A 22,774-nucleotide genomic window follows, 5' to 3' on the forward strand; every position below is an offset into this window, starting at 1 on the left:
CTTGTAGGTTAAGCACGTTTGCCCCTAGCTGCTTTCAGAATTCTCTCTTTGTCTTTGTATTTTTCCAGTTTCACTATAATATGTCATGCAGAAGATCAGTTCCTGTTACATCTGAAGGGAATCCTCTGTCCTCCTGGATTTCAATGTCTGTTTCCTTCCCCAGATTAGGGAAGTTCTCAGCTATGATTTGTTCAAGTACACCTTCCACCCCTTTCTCTCTACATTCTTCTGGAACTCCTATGATACGTATATTTTACATTTCATTGAATCATTTTATTCTCTACTTCTCCCCTCGTGGCCTAGAATTTTTTTTATCTCTCTTTTTCTCAGCTTCATCTTTTTCCATAATTTTATCTTCTATTTCACTTATTCTCCCCTCTGCCACTTCCATCCTTCCTAGTTGATTTTCTTGATTTATATCACCCTGTATATTTTCAAGCTTTTAAAAGAAATCAGATCAATCTCAGATCACAAAGTTGCAGCTGATCCCTACTACATTTGTGCTTGTTTTCATTATCTCTGCCTGTCAAGTTTATTTGGGTTTACTATATTGCTGCTTTCATGATCTGTGTCTGTCAATATTGCTGTTTTACTAACTTTTTAAGATGAGCATTTTAATGAACAAATTAATCTTAAGCATTTATTTTTTCTAATATATTTTAGCGTATACATTTTTAGAAAATATCCATTTTATTATATCTCAGAAGTTTTTGTAAACTACGTTTTCATTAGCATTTAGTACTGTGTTTAAAAAGTTTTCATTATAATTTTTCTTTACCTCATTAGTTAATTAGCAGAATATATTGTTTTTAATTACCAGATGGTGGGGTGTGTAAACCATATGTTTTTGTTACTAATGTTTAACTTAATTGTGTCATAGTCAGAGATTTAATATGCCTATACCTGTTCTCTCACATTGTTGTGGCTTTATTTGTGGCCTAGCACATGATCAATATCTATGAATACTTCAGAGGTTCTTGATAAAAAGTGTATCCACAAATTGCCAGTGACATAACTCTATATACTTGTTCATAATTTCATTACTTGTGTTTCAGAGATCATCACTATTTTGTCTATTTAATCTATTAATCATCAATAAAGATATGCTGAAATTTTTCCATATGATACTGTATTTATCATTTTAAGGTTATTTTTTCTTAGGTGAATACATGGTTAATGAATATTTTCTCATTATTTAATAACCCTTTAAATCTGTAAACATTCTGTTTTGTCTTAATTCTTTATGATATTAATCAAGATACAATGGCTTCACTTTAATTAATTATTGTTGGATATGATTTTTTCTATTATTTTACTTTCAATATAAGGGTATTAACTGCAAAAATATGTATTTATATATATTTCTTTCTCCTTTCTTTATACAGTGCACCCTGCTGCATATCATTACCATGTAAAATACAAAATTCTTATCCAAGACCTTCTCTAATTGTTCCCCAGGTTACAAATTTACTAATCTTATTTCTTATTATTCTTAATTTATCTCACAACTTACCTTATTTTACTTATTTTTCCTCTGAATACAATTTGTTTCTATGTTTTGTATATATAATCATCTCTCCCTCATTACTTCTGTTCTTTATATTCTTCAAAATTTAGGTGAAACATCCATCTAGTTTACCTCTACAAAACCATACATAAATGCTCAATCTATTTCTTATTAGTCTTAATATTAATCTCCAAAGATAGTTTATGCCAAATTTATATATTAATATAAAATTATTTTTATCAATTATATTATGTTTTCTAAATCATTTTTTTAATTATTATGTCTGATTTTAAAACTTAGACCATGTAATTATACTGGAGTATGTGGAATATTTCTCTAGATTTCTTTAAGAAAATGTTAGGTAGAAATATTTTGAAAGATAATAAATAGTTGCAGAAAATATTCAGAAGTATCAGTTATCTGTTAATAATAGATTGATTTGAGTCATACAATATAACTCTATAGAGAATTCTAATATTACCTGGAATGATCACTGCATTACTGAAGCAGATATAATTCATTGGTAGATAATATTTCCAAGGCCAAAATTTGCATGTAGTTATTTAAGATGACAGGTAGGGGCAGTGCCACTATTTAATGCAAAATAGCCCAAAGATCAATTAGCTATTCCATAGTAAGTACTACTATGTGTAAAGACACTTTATTTTGTGTTGTGAGGAAAACAAAGGCATATAGATAAATCACTTATGACCTAGTTGACATTTTGAGAAGAATGAACTTGAAAAGGAAACTATTAATGAAGGGACCACAAATAGGGTGCCCGGGTGGTTCAGTTGGTTGGCAAATACCTGACTCTTGATTTTGGCTCAGGTCGTAATCTCATGGTTCTTGAGTTCAAGCCCCACGTGGGGCTCTTTACTGACAGTTCAGAGTCTTCTTGGGATCCTCACTCTCCCTCTCTCGCTGTTCCTCCCAAGCTCATGCTCTCTCTCTCTCTCTCTCTCTGTGTCTCAGAATAAACATAAAAAGGGACCACAACATGTGAAATTGAAATTTTAACACACTATTTCTTGACCATTTTAATTCATTTTATCTTTAAAAATCTCATACAAAAAATAGAAATAATACAAATCTGATACAAGAAACAGATCGTCTCATAAAAACATGCAAACAACACTTTAGAGAATTCAGAACCTTTTGAACCCCATTCTTTAATGTTATAAAGAGTAAGAAATCCCAATATAAGAAAAAGGAGGTGTCACTGAATATGGAGAAGCTAAGATCTCAGGTAAGCCTTGAAAAATAAGTAGGATTTAAATAATGGAAGAGGTGGTAATTGTCAGCAGAGAGAATGATATGAACTATGGTAAAGAGAGACTAATAAATAAAATTTTGTTTCAATAGCTCAGTTAGAAATAGAGGTTCTCAGTTGGAAAGTTGTAAAAAGAAAAGTTGGATAACTAAAGATATAGATATCTTCATATACCAGGGAGTGAGATAACGAAAACAAGCACCTCAATTCATAGAGTATGCTCAAGTACTTTCCTCACCAATCTTACTAACACTATCTCTCCCCTCATTGATCAGTGTTACTTTGAAAGTGCAGCTAGTGTCATAAACATGAGGCACTGGAGAAAAACAATCTCAACTAGGTGCTCTTTCTACTTTTATTACAAAAAAAGTTTTCACCCACATTTTCAAATTAATTTTGGTCTAACATTTTAAGAGTAGGGCCTATCACCTGGGTGACTCAGTCAGTTAAGCGTCTGACTTCAGCTCAGGTCATGATCTCAGAGTTTGAGGGTTTGAGCCCAGCATTGGGATTTCTGCTTTCAGCACAGAGCCCACTTTGGATTCTCTGTCCCTCTCTCTCTCTGTGTTCGTCCCAACTTATGCTCTTTCTCTGTCTCTCAAAATAAATAAAGAAACTTAAAATGAAATAAGGTAAGGTGGCGCCTGGATGGCTCATTCAGTTAAGCGTCCAACTTCAGCTCAGGTCATGAGCACAGAGTTTGTGGGTTCGAGCCCCATGCCAGGCTTTGTGCTGACAGTTCAGAGACTGGAGCTTGCTTTGGATTCTGTGTCTCCCTCTCTCTCTGCCCCTACCCTGCTTGCTCTCTTTCTCTCTCTCTGTCTCTCTCTTTCTCTCAAAAATAAATAAACATTAAAAAAGAAGAAGAGAGGGCCTGAGGCATCATGGTTTTTTCCATAGTGTGCTGCAAAAGACATATGAAATACAGTTGGAATCATAGAGCTGATTCTTTCAAAAACACGTAAATTTCCCACAGCTTTTACTCATACTAAGCATTCATCTTTTGATTTATTAAATTTTTATTTGGTAAAAGAAATTACATTATAGGGTGTTACAAATGTCATTTGTTATCTGGGAAAAACAAGAGCCATAAATAGGCTGAGTCGCTATAACATGAAAAAATTGTAGTGATACCTATTATATTGCATCAAATATTTATAGCAGAACTAAATCGCAATTTTTTATATTAATGAAGAGAACTAGTAGAGGGAAACATACAATAGATAATCTCTGAAATAACTTACATTGTTCTGGGCTACAATCAGAAAGAGGTGCAGGCAGATTCAATATCTTGATGGTTACTATCTTTTCTTCTGCCCCAAACACAAAGGATAGGGGGTGAGAGGATTTAAGAACTTAGAAGGATTAGTCTTTGAGTCATTTCTTTTTTTTCAGTATGAAAATTATTGTCACATTGGTTTCCATATAACACACAGTGCTCATCCCAACAGGTGCCCTCCTCAATACTCCGCACGCACCCACCCAACCCTCCCTCCCAGCCCCCCATCAACCCTCAATTTGTTCTGTTTTTAAGAGTCTCTTATGTTTTGGCTCTCTCCCTCTCTACCCTTTTTTCCTTCCCCTCAAAAATGGTCTTTGGGTAAGTTTCTCAGGATCTACATAGGAGTAAAAATATATGGTATCTGTCTTTCTCTGTATGACTTATTTCACTTAGCATAACACTCTCCAATTCCATCCACGTTGCTACAAAAGGCCATGTTTCATTCTTTCTCATTGTCAAGTAGTATTCCATTGTGTATATAAACCACAATTTACTTATACATTCATCAGTTGATAGACATTTAGGCTCTTTCCATAATTTGGCTATTGTTGAAAGTGCTGCTATAAACATTGGGGTAGAAGTGCCCCTATGCATCAGAACTCCTGTATCCCTTGGGTAAATTCCTAGCAGTGCTATTGCTGGGTCATAGGGTAGATCTATTTTTAATTCTTTGAGAAAACTCCACACTGTTTTCCAGAGCGGCTGCAACACTTTGCATTCGCACCAACAGTGCAAGAGGGTTCCCATTTCTCCACATCCTTTCCAGCATCTAAGTCTCCTGATGTGTTCATTTTAGCCACTCTGGCATAAGGTGGTGTCTGAATGTGGTATTGATTTGTATTTCCCCGTTGAGGAGTGACGTTCAGCATCTTTTCATGTGCTTGTTGGCCATCAGGATGTCTATTTTAGAGAAGTGTCCATTCATGTTTTCTGCCCATTTCTTCACTGGGTTATTTGCTTTTCGGGTGTGGAGTTTGGTGAGCTCTTTATAGATTTTGGATACTAGCCCTTTGTCTGATATCTCATTTGCAAATATCTTTTCCCATTCTGTTGGTTGCCTTTTAATTTTGTTGGTTGTTTCCTTTGCAGTTCAGAAGCTTTTTATACTCATGAGGTCGCAATAGTTCATTTTTGCTTTTAATTCCCTTGCCTTTGGAGAAGTGTCAAGTAAGAAATGGCTGTGGCTGAGGGCAGAGGTTGTTTTTCCTGCTTTCTCCTCTAGGGTGTAGATGGCCTCCTGTCTCACATTCAGGTCCTTTACCCATTTTGAGTTTATTTTTGTGAATGGTGTAAGAAAGTAGTCTAGTTTCACCCTTCTGCATGTTGCTGTCCAGTTCTCCTGGCACCATTTGTTAAAGAGACTGTCTTTTTTCCATTGGATAGTCTTTCCTGCTTTGTCAAAGATTAGTTGGCCATACGTTTGTGGGTCTAGTTCTGGGGTTTCTATTCTATTCCATTGGTCTATGTGTCTGTTTTTGTGCCAATACCATGCTGTCTTGATGATGACAGCTTGGTAGTAGAGGCTAAAGTCTGGGATTGTGATGCCTCCTGCTTTGGTCTTCTTCTTCAAAATTACTTTGGCTTTTTGGGGTCTTTTGAGGTTCCATACAAATTTTAGGATTGCTTGTTCTAGCTTCGAAAAGAATGCTGGTGCAATTTTGATTGGGATTGCATTGAATGTGTAGATTGCTTTCGGTAGTATTGACATTTTAACAATATTTATTCTTCCAATCCAACAGCACGGAATTTTTTTTTCATTTCTTTATATCTTTTTCAATTTCCTTCATAAGCTATCTATAGTTTTCAGCATACATATCTTCTACATCTTCGGTTAGGTTTGATCCTAGGTATTTTGTGCTTCTTGGTGCAATTGTTAATGGGATCGTTTCTTTATTTGTCATTCTGTTGCTTCATTATTAGTGTATAAGAATGCAACTGATTTCTGTACATTGATTTTGTATCCTGCGACTTTGCTGAAGTCATGTATCAGTTCTAGCAGACTTTTGGTGGAGTCTATCGGGTTTTCCATGTATAATATCATGTCATCTGCAATACGTGAAAACTTGACTTTATCTTTGCCAATTTTGATGCCTTTGATTTCCTTTTGTGGTCTGATTGCTGATGCTGGCACTTCCAACACTATGTTAAACAACACCGGTGAGAGTGGCCATCCTGTCATGTTCCTGATCAGGGGGGCGGCACTCAGTTTTTCCCCATTGAGGATGATATTAGCTGTGGGCTTTTCCTAAATGGCTTTGGTGATGTTTAAGTATGTTTCTCCTATCCTGACTTTCTCAAGGGTTTTTTTATGAAGTAATGGTGCTGAAATTTGGCAAATGTTTTTCTGCATCAATTGACAGGATCATACGGATCTTATCTTTTTTTTTTATTAATGTGATGTACAACATTGATTGATTGATGAATGTTGAACCAGCCCTGCAGCTCACAAATGAATCCACTTAATCATGGCGAATAACTGTTTTTATATGCTGTTGAATTCGATTTGCTAGTATCTTATTGAGAATTTTTGCATCCATATTCATCAGGGATATTGACCTGTAGTTCTCTTTTTTGCTTGATCTCTTTCTGGTTTGGAATCAAAGTAATGGTGGCTTCATAGAATGAGTCCAGAAGTTTTCCTTCCTTTTCTATTTTTTGGAATAGCTTGAGAAAGATAGGTATTATCTCTGCTGTAAATGTCTGGTAGAATTCCCCAGGGAAGCCATCTCGTCCTAGACTCGTATTTGTTGGGAGATTTTTGATAACAGATTCAATTTCTTTGCTGGTTTTGGGCTTGTTCAAATTTTCTATTTCTTCATGCTTGAATTTTGGAAGTCTGTGGGTGTTAAGAATTTGTCCATTTCTTCCAGGTTGTCCAGATTGTTGGCATATAATTTTTCATAGTATTCCCTGACAATTCCTTGTATTTTTGAGGGATTGGTTGTCATAATCTCATTTTCATTCATGATTTTATCTATTTGGGTCATCTATCTTTTGTTTTTGAGAAGCCTGGTTAGAGGTTTATCAATTTTGTTTATTTTTTCAAAAAACTAACTCCTGGTTTCATTGATCTGCTCTACAGGTTTTTTTAGATTCTATATTGTTTATTTCTGCTCTGATCTTTATTATTTCCCTTCTTCTGCTGGGTTTGGGGTGTCTTTGCTGTTCTGCTTCTATTTTCTTTAGGCGTGCTGTTAGATTTTGTATTTGGGATTTTTCTTGTTTCTTGAGATAGGCCTGGATTACAGTGTATTTTCCTCTCAGGACTGCTTTCGCTGTATCTCAAAGCATTTGGATTGTTGTCTTTTCACTTTCATTTGTTTCCATATACTTTTTAATTTCTTCTTTAATTGCCTAGTTGTCCCATTCATTCTTTAGTTGGGTGTTCTTTAACTTCCATGCTTTTGGAGGTTTTCCAGTCTTCTTCCTGTGATTGATTTCAAATTTCATAGCATTGTGGTCTGAAAGTGTGCATTATGATCTCAATTATTTTATATTTATGAAGGGTTGTTTTGTGACCCAGTATGTGATCTATCTTGGAGAATGTTCCATGTGCACTGAAGAAGAAAGTATATTCTGTTGCTTTGGGATGCAGAGTTCTAAATGTATCTGCCAAGCCCATCTGATCCAATGTATCATTCAGGGCCCTTGTTTCTTTATTTATCCTGTGTCTAGATGTTCTATCCATTGTTGTAAGTGGAGTAGTAAAGTCCCCTGCAATTACCACATTCTTATCAATAAGGTTGCTTACGTTTGTGAGGAATTGTTTTATATATTTGGGGTTTCCCATATTCAGCGCATAGACATTTATAATTGTTAGCTCTTCCTGATGGAGAGACCCTCCATTTTTTATATAATTCCCTTCTTCATCTCTTGTTACAGCCTTTAATTTAAAGTCTAGTTTGTCTGATATAAGTATGGCTACTCCAGCTTTCCTTTGACTTCCAGTAGCATGATAGATAGTTCTCCATCCACTCACGTTCAAGCTGAAGGTGTTTTCAGGTCTAAAATGAGTCTTTTGTAGACAGCAAATAGATGGGTCTTGTTTTTTTATCCATTCTGACACCCTATGTCTTTTGGATGGAACATTTAATCCATTTCCATTCAGTGTTATCATAGAAAGATATGGGTTTAGAGTCATTGTGATGACTGTAGGTTTCATGCTTGTAGTGATGTCTTTGTTACTTTGTGGTCCTTGCAACATTTCACTCACAGATTACCCCTTAGGATCTCTTGTAGGGCTGGTTTAGTATCTCTTGTAGGGTTTGGGAAGACCTTTATCTCTCCTTCTGTTCTGAATGACAGACTTGCTGGATAATGGATTCTAGGCTGCATTTTTTTTCTGTTTATCACATTGAAGATTCTCTGCCATTCCTTTTGGCTTGCCAAGTTTCAGTAGATAGGTCTGCCACTAGTCATATTGGTCTCCTTTTATAAGTTAGTGCGTGTTTATCGATAGCTGCTTTCAGAATTTTCTCTTTATCCTTGTATTTTGCCAGTTTCATTATGATATGTCGTGCAGAAGATGAATTCAAGTTACGTCTGAAGGCAGTTCTCTGTGCCTCTTGGATTTCAATGCCTTTTTCCTTCCCCAGATTAGGGAAGTTCTGAGCTATGATTTCTTCAAGTCCACCTTTAGCTCTGTCTCTCTCTCTTCCTCTTCTGGAATTCTTTAATCAGATATTGTTCCGTTTGATTGCATCACTTTGTTCTCTAATTCTCCCCTCATACTCCTGGAATTTTTTTTATCTCACTTTTTCTCAGCATCCTCTTTTTACATACTTTTATCTTCTAATTCACCCATTGTCTCCTCTGCCTCTTCAATCCGAGCTGTGGTAGCCTCCATTTTATTTGGCACCTCATTTATTGCATTTTTTAGCTCCTCATGACTATTTCTTAGTCCCTTCATCTCGCTAGCAATAGAGTCTCTGCTGTCTTCTATACTTTTTTCAAGCCCAGCGATTAATTTTATGACTATTGTTCTAAATTCTTGTTCTGTTATATTGGTTAAATCGTTTTTTATCAATTCGTTAGCTGTCACTACTTCCTAGAGTTTCTTTTGAGAGGATTTCTTCTGCTTCATCATTTTGGGTAGTCCCTGGGGTGGAGCCAAACTGCAGGGCACTTCCCCTGTGCTGTCTGAAGTAACTTGTGTGGGTGGCCAGGACCGCAGTCAGACCCGGTGGCTGCCCCCAGCCTACTGCTGGGGACCCAGTCAGACTGGTATGTATCTTATCTTCCCCTCTCCCAGGGGCAGGACTCATTTTGGAATGGTGTGGCCCCTGTCCAGGCTACTTGCATACTGCCAGGCTTGTGGTGTTGTTTTGATGGGATCTGGTGTATTAGCTGGGGTGGATCCTCTTCCATGGGCCTCTTGTCTATGCTTGGCTCTGCAGAGTCCATTCTGCTTGTCTTCTGGCACTTTTCTGGTGTATTTAGGCAGGTGTGGATGAATCTAAGTGATCAGCCGGATGATGTGAGCCCAGTGCCCTCCTATGCTACAATCTTCCGGTTTTCAATATATTTTTAGCAACACAAGGTACTCCAATTAAACACCCATCAAACTCTTGACGGGACTCAGTCACTGCCATGAACTGGGACAAGCAGCCTAGTGCAGGAACCAACCTCCTCTTTGAGTCATTTCTACTCTTCTTGCAGTATATTCTGATTTCCTCCTTCCTCAGCCTCAGAGCTTCATACAGCATCAAGGCCACATGGAGTACCTTAATATATTAGCTCTACCACAGACCATACAATTCCATCTGCCTACGGGACATCACTTATACATATCTTTAGACACCCTAAACAACTTATTTCTTCATCAAATCTCTTCTTCATGTGACCCTATCTCAGCTGATGAATACCGGTAAGTCAGCCAGGACAAAATTATCTGTCAGGTTTGGCATCTCCTCCTCCCTCATTTCTCATATGAAGTAAAAGTCTTAATGAAGAGGGTGCCTGGTTGCCCAGTTGGCTAAGTATCTGACTCTTGATTATGGCTCACATAATAATCCCAGGACTGTATAATTGAGCCCTACATAATGCTCCATGCTAACCATGGATTTTGCTTTGGTTTCTCTCTTTACCACTCTGTCCTTCCCCTGATCATAGTCTTTCTCTCTCTCTCTCTCTCAAAATATGAAAAAAAAAACCTCTTAATGAAGCTACCTCAGAAATGTGTCATGCATTTGTCTTCACCCTTTATATCCATACTGCTACTACCTTAGTACAGGTGTATGTCACTTCTTACCATGCCTAATCTGTTTTCTGCTATCTTCATCAGCCCTCTAATTTATTAAGTATATTCAGATGCTCTGTTTTCCATGATTATTTTTATTCTATTTTCATTAATAATTATTTTCTTTGAAAGATTTTACAAATTTTGAACATATCACATTCTGTCTTATATTCTAGCTTGGAGTACAACTGTTTGTTTAACTTGCAACTGGATTATGACATCCCCAGGGGTGACAAAGATCAGATCCTAAATATGTGTTTGGAGAAATAAATTCAATTTTACTGATTGTTACATACGTAAATTTTTACTCTTATACCATAGTGATTTGTATATGTGACTTGTATCCCCAATTAGAGTATAAAATTAAAAAAAACTATTAAAATGACATTGAAAAGCATATCATGAATTTCATGCTAAGTATGGACTGTATCACAAAGGTAATGGAAAATTATTTGTTTTTGGAGAAAGACAATGACATGATTTAATCTGTGTTTTAAGAGGGTAGATCTGATGCCAGGTTGAAGGATGCAATGAAATAGTGAGGACTAGAAAGAGGAGATTAGTTAAAAGACTAATGCAGTAGTCCAGGTTAGGGATGCAATAGATATAGTGACAGAATGCTATGGTTTTTCTCACTTTACAAACAATGGTAACACTATTATTCTAAAGAAAATAAAATTATTTAAGTTATATTTATTTTTTTATGTGTTTTTGTTATGAAACCATATGATACTTCCTTTAGATTAGTTGATTAGAGGAGTATATAAAAAGGATTTTTCAATATAAGAAAGATGAATTCATGACATATATCCAATGAGCGATGAAGAGAAATAAATTAAACTGAATTCTAACATGAGAGCTTAAGTTAAAAATCGCTGTCTGTTACTATTACTAAATTCTAAATCTTGACAGACTGAGTTTTTTTAAAGGATCCTGAAGTGTTCTGTAAAGACAAATTTCTTCTAAATTGCTGTGTATTAGATTCAAGAGCAGCCTTTCATGTTGGAATATTTATTTGTGTGGAAACTTTAGTGATACCTGGAAAGCCCTCTTCATATGTGCACATGAGCACATATACACATCCTCCAACATGAGCCTCGTGGTTTTGGGCAATTTTTTAATGTTTATTTTTGAGAGAGGGAGAGAAAGACAGAGTGTGAGCAGGGGAGTGGTAGAGACAGAGGGAGACATGGAATCCAAAGCAGGCTCCAGGCTCTGAGCTGTCAGCATAGGGCTCGATGAGGGGCTTGAACTCACAAACTGTGAGACCATGACCTGATCCAAACTCAGACACTTAACCAACTGAGCCATGCAGGTGCCCAGAACCTTGTTTATGAAATTAATTTTTTTAAACATTCTCTATTTGCAAATAACCTTGGGAGTAGTAACAGCTAGCTGAGGAAAGGTTAATATGGGAAGTTAAGGTAAAAACAGACTCTGAGTATAGTACATAGGAAGAGAGGGGAGAGTTAGGTTGAGAGTATCTGTGTAACCTAGTTCAGAATGAGAGGGGGATAACATATATGAAATTATCACCAGCAGCCAAAGTGAAGGAAAGCACCAAAGTTATAATTTACTTATATCAAAATTGTTACTCCAATTACTGGTTATAACTAGCCAGAAATAAGTCTATGACTACCAAAGATCACAACGATATTTACTTCTAGTAGAGAAAAATATTCATAGATTTCTTCTTCCTTTCCTTTGGAGTCCAAATTTTATGTCACCGAATAAGGAAGAAAGAAACATTTTAAGGGCATACGAAGATGTAACCGTATTTGTGGTTTAATTTATATTTATTTGTTGTGGGTTAAGACATCATAAATTATGCAGTGAGAAAATGAGACTTCATTATCTCACTGGCAGTGAACTAATTATAACAAGCTTCTCGGTCAGACATGCATAACAAGAATTATTCTGGATTTTTTTTCAGTTCAGACCTCAAGTAGTCTAGAATTGACTTGCACTGAGAAAATGTACACTGCCTTATAATCTCCAACTGATATTATAAATTGTTTATTTTCTAGGAATGAATTACAAGTTTTAGCAATGAGTATAAGTGAAAGGAGCAAATTTCCTATGTGACAATTCTGCATAATGCAGAACATCTAGAAAGAACTAAAATTATAAAGTTGTTTGCCATTATATAAAATCGTTGAATAGAATTCATTTCTTGATAATTACAGCTTTGTAATACTGTCTGACACCCAGAACTGTGGTGCCTCCAGCTTTGCATTTCTTTCTCAACATTACTTTGTTTATTCAGGATCTTTTCTGGTTCCATACAAATTTTAGACACAAAGAAATAGGAAAACATTCCATTCTCATGGATTCGAAGGACAAATATTGCTAAAATGTCTATACTGCTCAAAGCAATCTACATATTCAATGCAAACCCTATCAGAATAAAACCAGCATTCTTCACAGAGCTAGAACAAACAAGTCTAAAATTTTTATGGAACTAGAATTGTTTTCTGATGCACACAGACTTTTTAAAGATATACATGGTCCCTATGAATTAGGAACTATGCATTCAAAGAATAGTCTTAAAACAATTTAGATTAATTCAAATCTGTAAAATATTTTGAACATGTACCCACAAGATATGTATATTTGTTTTTATATAGTCATAAATATATAAACAATTAAACATTTAAGAAGAATGAGAAAAAGATAAAAACTATTTTCATTAGTTTTTTTTTTTTATTCCAGTATGGTTTACAGGGTTATATCATTTTCAGGTACACAATTTACTGCTTCAACAATTATACATAATACTCAGTGCTCATAATGATAAGTTTACTCTTTAATCCTCATCACATACTTCACCTATGCCCCATGCACCTCCCATCCAGTAACTATCAGTTTATTCTCTATAGTTAAGAGTCTGATTCTTTCTTTGTGTCTATATCTTTTTTCTTTTTCTCCTTTTGTCATATGTTCTGTTTCATAAATTCTACATAGGAAATCAGTTAGAATTATTCTTTCTAGCTTCATCCATGCCATTGCAAATAGCAGGATTTCATTCTTTTTCGTGGCTGAGTAATATTCCATTATATATATGTACCACTTCTTTATCCATTCATCAGGTGATGGACCCTTTGGTTGTTTTCATATTTTGGCTATTGTAAATAATGCTGCTGTAAACATCAGAGTGAATGCATCACTTTGAATTAGTACTTTAGTACTCTTTGTGTAAATACCTAATAGTGCAATTGCTGTATCATAGCATAGTTATATTTTTAACTTGAGGAACCTATATAATATTTTCCACAGCAGCTATAAAAATTTTTACTCCCACCAACAGTGCAAGAGGGTTTCCCTTTCTCCACACCCTTGCCAACACCTGTTGCTTCTTATGTTGATTTTAGTCATTTTGACAGATATGAGGTGATATCTCATCATTGTTTTGGTTGTATTTCCCTGATGATGAGTGATGTTGAGCATCTTTTCATATATCTGCTGGCCATCTGGATGTCTTCTTTGGAAAGATGTCTATTCATGTCTTTGCCCATTTTTAGTTGGATTATTCATTTTTGGGGTGTTTAGTTTTATATTTTCTGTATATATTTTGGATACTGACCTTTTGTCAGATACGTCATTTGTAAGTATCTTCTCCCATTTCATACATAGGTTGCTTTTTAGTTTTGTTGATTATTTCCTTTGTTGTGCAAAAGTTTCTTATTTTGATGAAGTCCCAATAATTCACTTTTGCTTTTGTTTCCCTTGCCTCAGGAGACATATCTAGAGGATAGGAGTTAAGATGGCAGAACAGTAGAAGGACATTATGCTTTCCCTGTCCCTAGAACACAGCTTTATAATTATGAAATCGTTACAAACATCCAAGAAATCCGTCCGAGGACTCAGAGAACAAAATGCAATACTAACGGGAGAAAAAAGGCCACATCAAGGAAGGTAGAGGATGCAATGATGTGATTTGAGAGACAAATGAATTTCAGGTGTTGGGGAGGGGAGTGAGCCCTGATCACGGAGAGGGGAAAGAAAGAGAGACAGAGACAGAGACAGAGAGAACATATGCTAGAGAAAGCAGCATGCAGGAAATTGCCCAAGAAAAACACTTCTCCAAAACCATTGCCTGGAAAATTAGAAGGGATGATTATTTCAAGTTTTTGCAGGCAACAGAGCTGAAAGCCTGAAGTTTTAGAAGTCAACACCATCATCAGTGCCAGGCCTGGTGGGTGTGGTGGTGCCGCTGGGAGGAGGAGGGCACAGGCCCAGGAATGGACTGCTTGCTTTGAAGATCCCCTGGATCATACCTGGAGAGACAGTTCCCCTTCTGGGAGGGCATTTGGAAGAGGTAGCACTGCCTCTTAGGGGGAAAAATATCTGGTGGGTGCCATTGAGCTATTCAATTCATACGAGCACAGATGTCTGCTGAGGGCAGCTAACTGGATGCCAGGTTTTTGCTATGCTTTACCATAAAACACAAGCCCCTGTATTGTCATGCAACTGTTTTTCTGGAACTAACCAGGACCAGTGACAATGTGGTGAGACACTCACTCAGAAGATCAGCATGTGTCTGCTCCACACTGGATCCTTAAAATTTGGAGTTTAGAGGGACGCCTGGATGGCTCAGTCAGATAGTATCTGACTTCGGCTCAGGTCATGATCTCACGATTCATAGGTTCGAGCCCTGTGTCAGACTGTGCTGAGAGCTCAGAGCCTGGAGCCTGCTTCAGATTCTCTCTCTCTCTCTCTCTCTCTCTGCAACTTCTCTGCTCATGTTCTGTCTGTCTCTGTCTCAAAAATAAAAATTAAAAAAAAATTGGAGTTTTGAAACCCAGCTTCCTGCCTCAGATAAAACATAGAAGCTCTGTACCTCCAAGCAGAGGTATACACAGTCAGGGTGCAGGCAGGGATGTGAAAGAAGCCTGGGATACAAAAGGAGAGACTGTTTTCTCTTCAGTGAAGACTTCCTGAACATCAGTGGGTGTAAACATCCCTCTTCCAGAAATAGAGTAGGCCAAAGCCATTTTTTACCTTCCCACAAGTGGCACAACACACAGTGCAGGCTTGAGCTGCTTTCACCAAGCCTCAGCCCCCTGAGCTATACAGGCTCATTTCTTAATAGGTAAAATGTGATTGAGTCAGAGCAGCAGCATGCCCCTCTCCCAGAAGTCCAGCACAAACCATCCACACACACCAAGTCTACTGATCACTGAGTGTTGCAAATCTTTAGCTCTAGTGCAAATAAGACCAGGCACAGGCATTCCTATGCATGAGACATAGACCTAGACAAAATGTAAACATGGAGTAATTTACCCCAAAAGAACCATAAGAGTCATGGCCAGGAAGCTAGTCAAAATAGTTTTAAGTGATATGCTTGAACCAGAGTTAAAACAACAATTATATGAATACTAGCTGGGTTGGAGAAAACATAGAAGAAACCAGAAAGACCTGTATCACAGAGAAAAAAGAAAACTAGACAGGTCAAAATTAAAAAAAAAAAAATGCCAAAACCAAACGCAAAACCGACTGATGTAATTAACACAAGGGTGGAAGAAGCAGAGGAATAAATAAGTGATAGAGAAGATAAAATTATGGAAAATAATGAAGTTAAAAAGAAGAGGGAAAGAAAAATAATGGATCATAAAAGACTTAAGGAATTCAGTGACTCCATAAGGCATAATAATATTCATAACATAAGAATCCCAAAATAAAAGGGGGGGGGGCAGAAGGTTATTTGAGTAAATTATAGTTGAAAACTTCCCTAATCCGGAGAAAGAGACATCCGAATCCAGGAGACACAGAGAAGTCCCATATTTTTTTAAAAAAGCATCCCGACACCAAGATATGTCATAGTAAAATTTGCAAAATACAAAGATAAGGAAAGAGTCCTGCAAGCATCAACGGAACATAAATCTCTAACCTACAAGGGAAGAGAAATCAGGATAGCAGCAGATCTTTCCACACAAACCATACAGGCAAAAAGGGAGTGGCATGATATATTCAATGTACTGAAGGGGAAAATATGTAGCCCAGAATACTTTATCCAGCAAAGCTGTCATTCAGAATACATGGAGAGATAAAGAGTTTCCCAGGCCAAAACAACAACAACAACAACAAATAAATAAATAAATAAATAAGGAGTTTGTGAGCAGAAATCCAGCCATGCTAGAAATATTAAAGGGGACTCGGAGTGGAAGGGAAAGACAAAAAGCAACAAACACTAAAACAGAAAATCTCCAAAAATTCGGACTTTACAGGTAATACAATGGTACTGAATTCTTATCTACCAATAATCACTCTGAAAGTAAATTGATTAAATGCTCCAGTCAAAAAGTATAATGTATCAGAGGTACCTAGGTGGCTCAGTTGGTTGAACATCCGATTGCTCAGGTCATGGTCTCATGGTTTGTGAATTCAAGTCCTGCATTAGGCTCACTGCTGTTAGGGTGGAGCCTGCTTGAGATCCTCTGTCCCCCTCCCCTTGCCTCCCTCTATGTCTCTGTCTCTGTCTTTATCTCTCTCTTTCTCTCTCTCAAAAATAAATAAATATTAAAAAATTAAAAAAAAAACATATAAGGTATCAGAATGGATAAAAAATAAAAACAATACCCATATATATGCTGCCTACAAGAGACACATTTTAGACCTGAAGACACCTTCATGTTGAAAGTAAGGGGATGAATAAAAATCTATCTATCATGCTAATGGACATCAAAAGGAAGCCAAGTATCCATACTTATATCAGTAAAACTATATTTTAAGCCAAACACTGCAACAAGAGATGAAGAAAGGCACTATATCATAATTAAGGGTACTATCAATAAAAAATTATCTAACAATTGCAATTACTTATGCTTCAAAATTGGAAGCCCCTGTATATATAAATCAATTAATAACAAATGTAATGAAATTCACTGTTAACAATACAATAATATTAGGGGACATTGACACCCTGCTTACAACAATGGATAGATCAACTAAGCAGAAAAGCAACAAGAAAACAATGAATTTGAGTGATACATTTGACCAGATGGACTGGATATATGTATTCAGAATATTGTATCCTAAAGCAGAAGAATACATATTATTTCTAGTGCACGTGTAACATTTTATAGAATAGGTCACACACTGGGACACACATCAGGCCTCAACAAGTACAAAAAGATGGAGACTGTACCATGCATATTTTCAGAATACATTGCTATGAAACTTGAAGCCAACCACAAGAAAAATTTGGGAAGACCACAAATACATGGAAGTTAGAGAACATCCTACTAAAGAATAAATGGGTTAACTAGGAAATTAAAGAAGAAATTAAAAATAAAGAAGCAAATTAAAATTAAAACATGCAGTACAAAACTTCTGGGATGCAGCAAATAAAGTCACCAGAGGGTAGTATAAAGCAGAACAGGCATACCTCAAGGATTAAGAAAAGGCTCAAATATGCAACCTAGCTTTTCACGTATAGGAGTTAGAAAAGGAACAGCAATTAAAGCCTAAAGTCAGCAGAGGAGTGAAATAATAATGATTACAGTATAAATAAATGATATAGAAACAAACAAACAAAAAACAGTAGAGCAGATCAATGAAACCAGGAGCTGGTTTTTTGAAAGAAACAATAAAACTGATAAACCCCTAACCAGACTTATCAAAAACAAAACAGAAAAAGCCCAACTAAATAAAATCACGAATAAAAGAGGAGAGATCACAATCAGCACCACAGAAATATAAACAAAAAAATTATTTGCTAACAAACTGGGCAATCTGAAAGTAATGGATAAATTCCTAGAAACATACAAACTACCAAAACTGAACATGAAGAAAGAAGATTTGCATAGATCCATAATCAGCAAATGGAATCTGTAATCAAAAATCTTCCAACAAACAAAAGTCCAGGACCAGATGGCTTCCCATGGGAGTTCTACCAGACATTTAAAGAAGGGTTAATAACAACCCTTCTCAAACTCTTCCAAAAAATAGAAATGGAAGTAAAGCTCCATCCATGTGTAATTAAAAAAAAAATACACAGATGACATGAATAGACATTTTTCCAAAAAAGGCATACAGATAGCCAACAGTTACATGAAGAGATGCTCAACGTCACTCATAATCAGGGCAATACAAGTCAAAACTACAATGAGGTATCACCTCACACCTTTAAGAATGTCTAAATTAAACAAGACAAGAAACAACCGGTGTTGGTGAGGATGTGGATAAAGGAGAACCCTTTTGTACTGTGCCCTCTGTGTTCTTTCCTAGCCAAACTTTCTGACTTTTAAAACTCCTGGCTTTTGGGACATGGTTTGGGTATGGGATTGTGCTAGTCTTCTAGGTGCTGGGCCTGCTACACTGTGACTGAGGCAACCTTGACCAAGAAGGACAGTCCCACCAGAGTGCAGGGGTGTGGAGCTTGGTGTAAGTAAGACAGCAACCAGTGTAGGCACTGTGTTGCTTCCAGCATGTGGTTCTGTGTTTATGTGGAGGGTTCTGGGAAGGAAATGGCACCAGCCAGCTCCTTTGTCCCCAGAGAGGCATCTCCCTGAAGGCTACTTCTCAGGGACATGCTCCAAGAAGTGTGAATAATCTCCCTGGTGTGTGACCCAGGTATTCTTTAAATCACTGTTTCCATACCATTACCCTGGAATTCTTGCCTGTTTTTTTTTTTTTCTCCAGGAGCAGCACAATGACTTCCGTGTTCTATCCAAGCTATGCCTCCTGACCTTTAGAACTCTAAGATTTAAGTCCTGCTAGTTGCCATAACCAATGAAATTTGATCCCTCTTACTCTCAAGCCAATTGCTATGGGGATTTATTTTCCTCATGCACTTACCTATGTGTTGGTCTGTCTCTTACTGTTCTCAACAACCATGATTCTTTCCTCCACCACAGTGACCATGATCATAAAATAAACTGAAAGAAAGTTTGCAAAATCATTCAGTTACCAGATATTAAATGCCATAATCTCCACAATAATTTACTATGCATTAATGAAAAATAATTTAGTGTGCATTAATGAAAAAAGCTTATGTTATTCATTTACCTGTAAAATAGCTTGCAATCTTAACTGAGAAGCAAGAACTATAAGAGATATGAAATGGTTAGATAATAATAAACAATGTCTGAAAATTATCTCATTTGAATGATATAGATGGGAGTTTCCCAAATATATTCTGTAAAATGTGAGAATTTCAGAGGAAAATGGGTCTATGTTGAAATACATTTGGAAAATGCTGCTTATTATAATACCTCCCAGAAATTTGCAATGTTTTGTGAACTTGTGTGGCTCAGTTGGTTAAGCGGTTAAGCATCTGACTCTTGGTTTCAGCTCAGGTCATGATCTCACAGTTCACAGGTCAGGCTCTGGGCTGACAGTGTGGAGCTTGCATGTTCTCTCTCTGCTTTTCCCCACTGCTCTCTCAAAATAATAAATAAACTTAATTTTTTTAAACAAAAAAATTGCAATATTTGCATATTTAGTATTTCCACAATGCTACAATAAAGAAACCTTTAAATTCAGTGTTTACAAATTTTAAACCCAGTGTTTCCTAAGGTATTCAGCCATTGAAAACAACCCAACCAAGAATATTTAATGAGTGCCTTTGGGACACAATTTAAGAAGTGCTAACACAGATAAAAAGTGCTTGTTAAGAATTACCTTTCCTCTCAAATTATCTTGTTTGATATATTATATAATTTCCTGTTGGTCAACATTTATAATTATAGTTCACACATAAAAATTTGATTTCCTAGTGTATTAAAATGGACTGAAATACTTAAAAGATACACTCATTGATTCTGGACAAGAGGCAAGGATGTAATATGTAGAATTTGATAAAATAGGTTGGTACAGAAAATAGGATTATTTTATCTACTTTGAAGCCTTTGATAGTATGTCAACTAACCAGAAACCACACAAGGAATTAAGAGCAAGACATAGTTCTTGGGGAAATGATGGGGAGACTTGCATGGAAACAAAGAAAGTCTACGAAAATTCACTCATTAGTGTATTGTTGGATCAGAAAATAAAGGACTAATCTGGTTATAATTCATATAGCTATAAAAAAGGAGAATAATTACATTTTGAGCATCAGGTGTATAAATCTGGATACCTCAAATGATCTAGAGAGACAAGTCATCCACGTGGCTTAGGTGTAAAGAAAAAAAGAAGCTTGAGCCTGTCCACTTTTGTATAGATTTCCAACTTGCTTGTTTGAAATATGTGCATATTAGTAAAGATTTGGATTAAAAAAATCAAATCATGGGATAGGGAATCTTTATTTATGCAATAGATATAACTTACCAAAGTAGTAGCTCTCAAATTTGAGCTTACATCAGAATCACCTGGAGGGCTAATTAAAAAAAAAATGCTAGACCTAACTCCCAGAGTTTCTGATTCAGTAGCTCTGGAGTGCGGCCAGATAATTTTCATTTCTAACAGATTTCAGATGATGCTGATGTTACTGGTCCAGGAGAATCATTGTAAAAAAACATTGACCTGGGTAATGGGGAAAGATTAAGTACAAAATAAATATTGGTTAAATTAATAAAATTAAATACAAAAGTGTGTCTATAAACATTTTTGGGAAATGACCATTTTTAGTCTAGTGAAGAAATTCAGGAAATTTATAGACCTTTATGATATATCCATGCACCTACAAGTACACAGATTCCAGGTTAAGAACCTATTCTAGAATTTGATGTCGCATATTCTTTTTTTAATGTGTGTTTATTTTTGAGAGGGGGTGGAGAGATAGAGAGCAGGAGAGAGAGAGAGAGAGAGAGAGAGAGAGAGAGAGAGAGAGAAAGCAGGGGAAGGGCAGAGAGAGGGAGACACAGACTCTCAAGCAGGCTCCAGGCTCTGAGCTGTCAGTACAGAGCTCAACGTGGGGCTTGAACTCATAAGCTATGAGATCATTACCTAAGCTGAAGTCTGATGCTTAAACAACTGAGCCACTCAGCTGCCCCACAATGTCCTATATTCTTCATCAGAAGGGCTTCTTACTTTTGTTCCACCTCCACCAAAAAAAAATTACAGAGCATGTCATTGTGACTTTAACACAGTCAAAACACTGAACTTGTTTGTGTCTGTAATGATGAATGAATAAATAATCATCTGTCAGATCTCTGATCTGCATCTGGAGATACTCAATATATGTTCAACCCACACTGCATATACTTAGGAGACAGCATAAAATGGTAATGGGCCAACAAGGTTTCTCTAGAATAAAAGAACATATTAAGTCTGTTTTTGTTATCTCTCTCTTATTCCCTATATGTTTTCTGTTTGATTATATAGAAAGGTGTGTTTCCTACTATAGCCAATTTTCCTGGGTGTATTATCCTATTTTCTGCCTTCTTTGTGTAAGTCTTAAATGGTTTCTTAACACCTGAGCTTTTACTCCATCCATAGCATCTGACAGACTGCTTGATAGATTGAACTTCAGTTTTGGCATCCTTTGACTCCTTGGTCTGCTTTGGGCATATTTCCAAATAAAGCTTTTATGCCTCATTTTGCTTTATATGTTGGTTACTTGCATAGTAAAATAAAATTACCAGCTCATTTAACATTGGGTAACCAATAGGTATCTGATAGCAATAACTTAAATTATTCCTAACTCAAACCTAATTAGGTCCAGTGACCTAGAGGAACAACAGTTCAGGGGCCCACTACCAAGTCTCTGAACGATTTATTTTTCTGTATACTTGCAATAGACAAATAATTATTTTTGTTAATGCCATTTTTATTTATTTTTTTAAAGTTTATTTATTTTGAAAGACACAGAAAGTGGGGGAAGAGCAGAGAGAGAGGGGGAGAGGGAGAGAGGGAGACTCCCAAGCAGGCTCCACACTGTCAGTGAGGAGCCCAATGCAGGACTCAAACTCACAAACTGTGAGATCATGACCTGAGCTGAGTCTAAGGTTTAACTGACTGAGCCACCCAAGAGCCCCATGCCATATTTACTACTGAAGGGTGAATCATCAACCATTATCTACTATTTAATAAGTGATTCCAACATTTGGGGGATTATCATATTCTATCTTTAATTCCCCAATATGCCCAAACCTCAACCTAAGAAGTGCTATACAATATATGTGTTATATTTTAGGTGAAAGGAAATACAAATTTACTTTATTTTCAGAACGTTAATATGTTCCTTGAGAAAAATCAGAAAATAATATAGCATTATTTCGGGGGTGCCTTAATTTTGGCTCAGGTCATGATCTCACAGTTTTTGAGATCAAGCCCCACATTGGTCTCTGTACTAACAGCATGGAGACTATTCGGGATTCTTTCTCTCCCTCTCTTTGCCCCACCGCCTCTCTCTCACTCTCAAAATAAATAGATAACAGAATTATTTCAAAGTAAATCATGTATCTCAGGATGGGGTTGGCAACTTTTAAATAGTATATTGGCAAATGGTAGATAAAAAAGGTTTTTAAAAATTTAATCTCTGAAATAAGTTGGTTTCAAATATTTTATTTGCCTCCCCATAAAAAATTACAA

This window comes from Acinonyx jubatus, chromosome X (assembly GCF_027475565.1).
Source record: "Acinonyx jubatus isolate Ajub_Pintada_27869175 chromosome X, VMU_Ajub_asm_v1.0, whole genome shotgun sequence".
NCBI lineage: Eukaryota > Metazoa > Chordata > Mammalia > Carnivora > Felidae > Acinonyx > Acinonyx jubatus.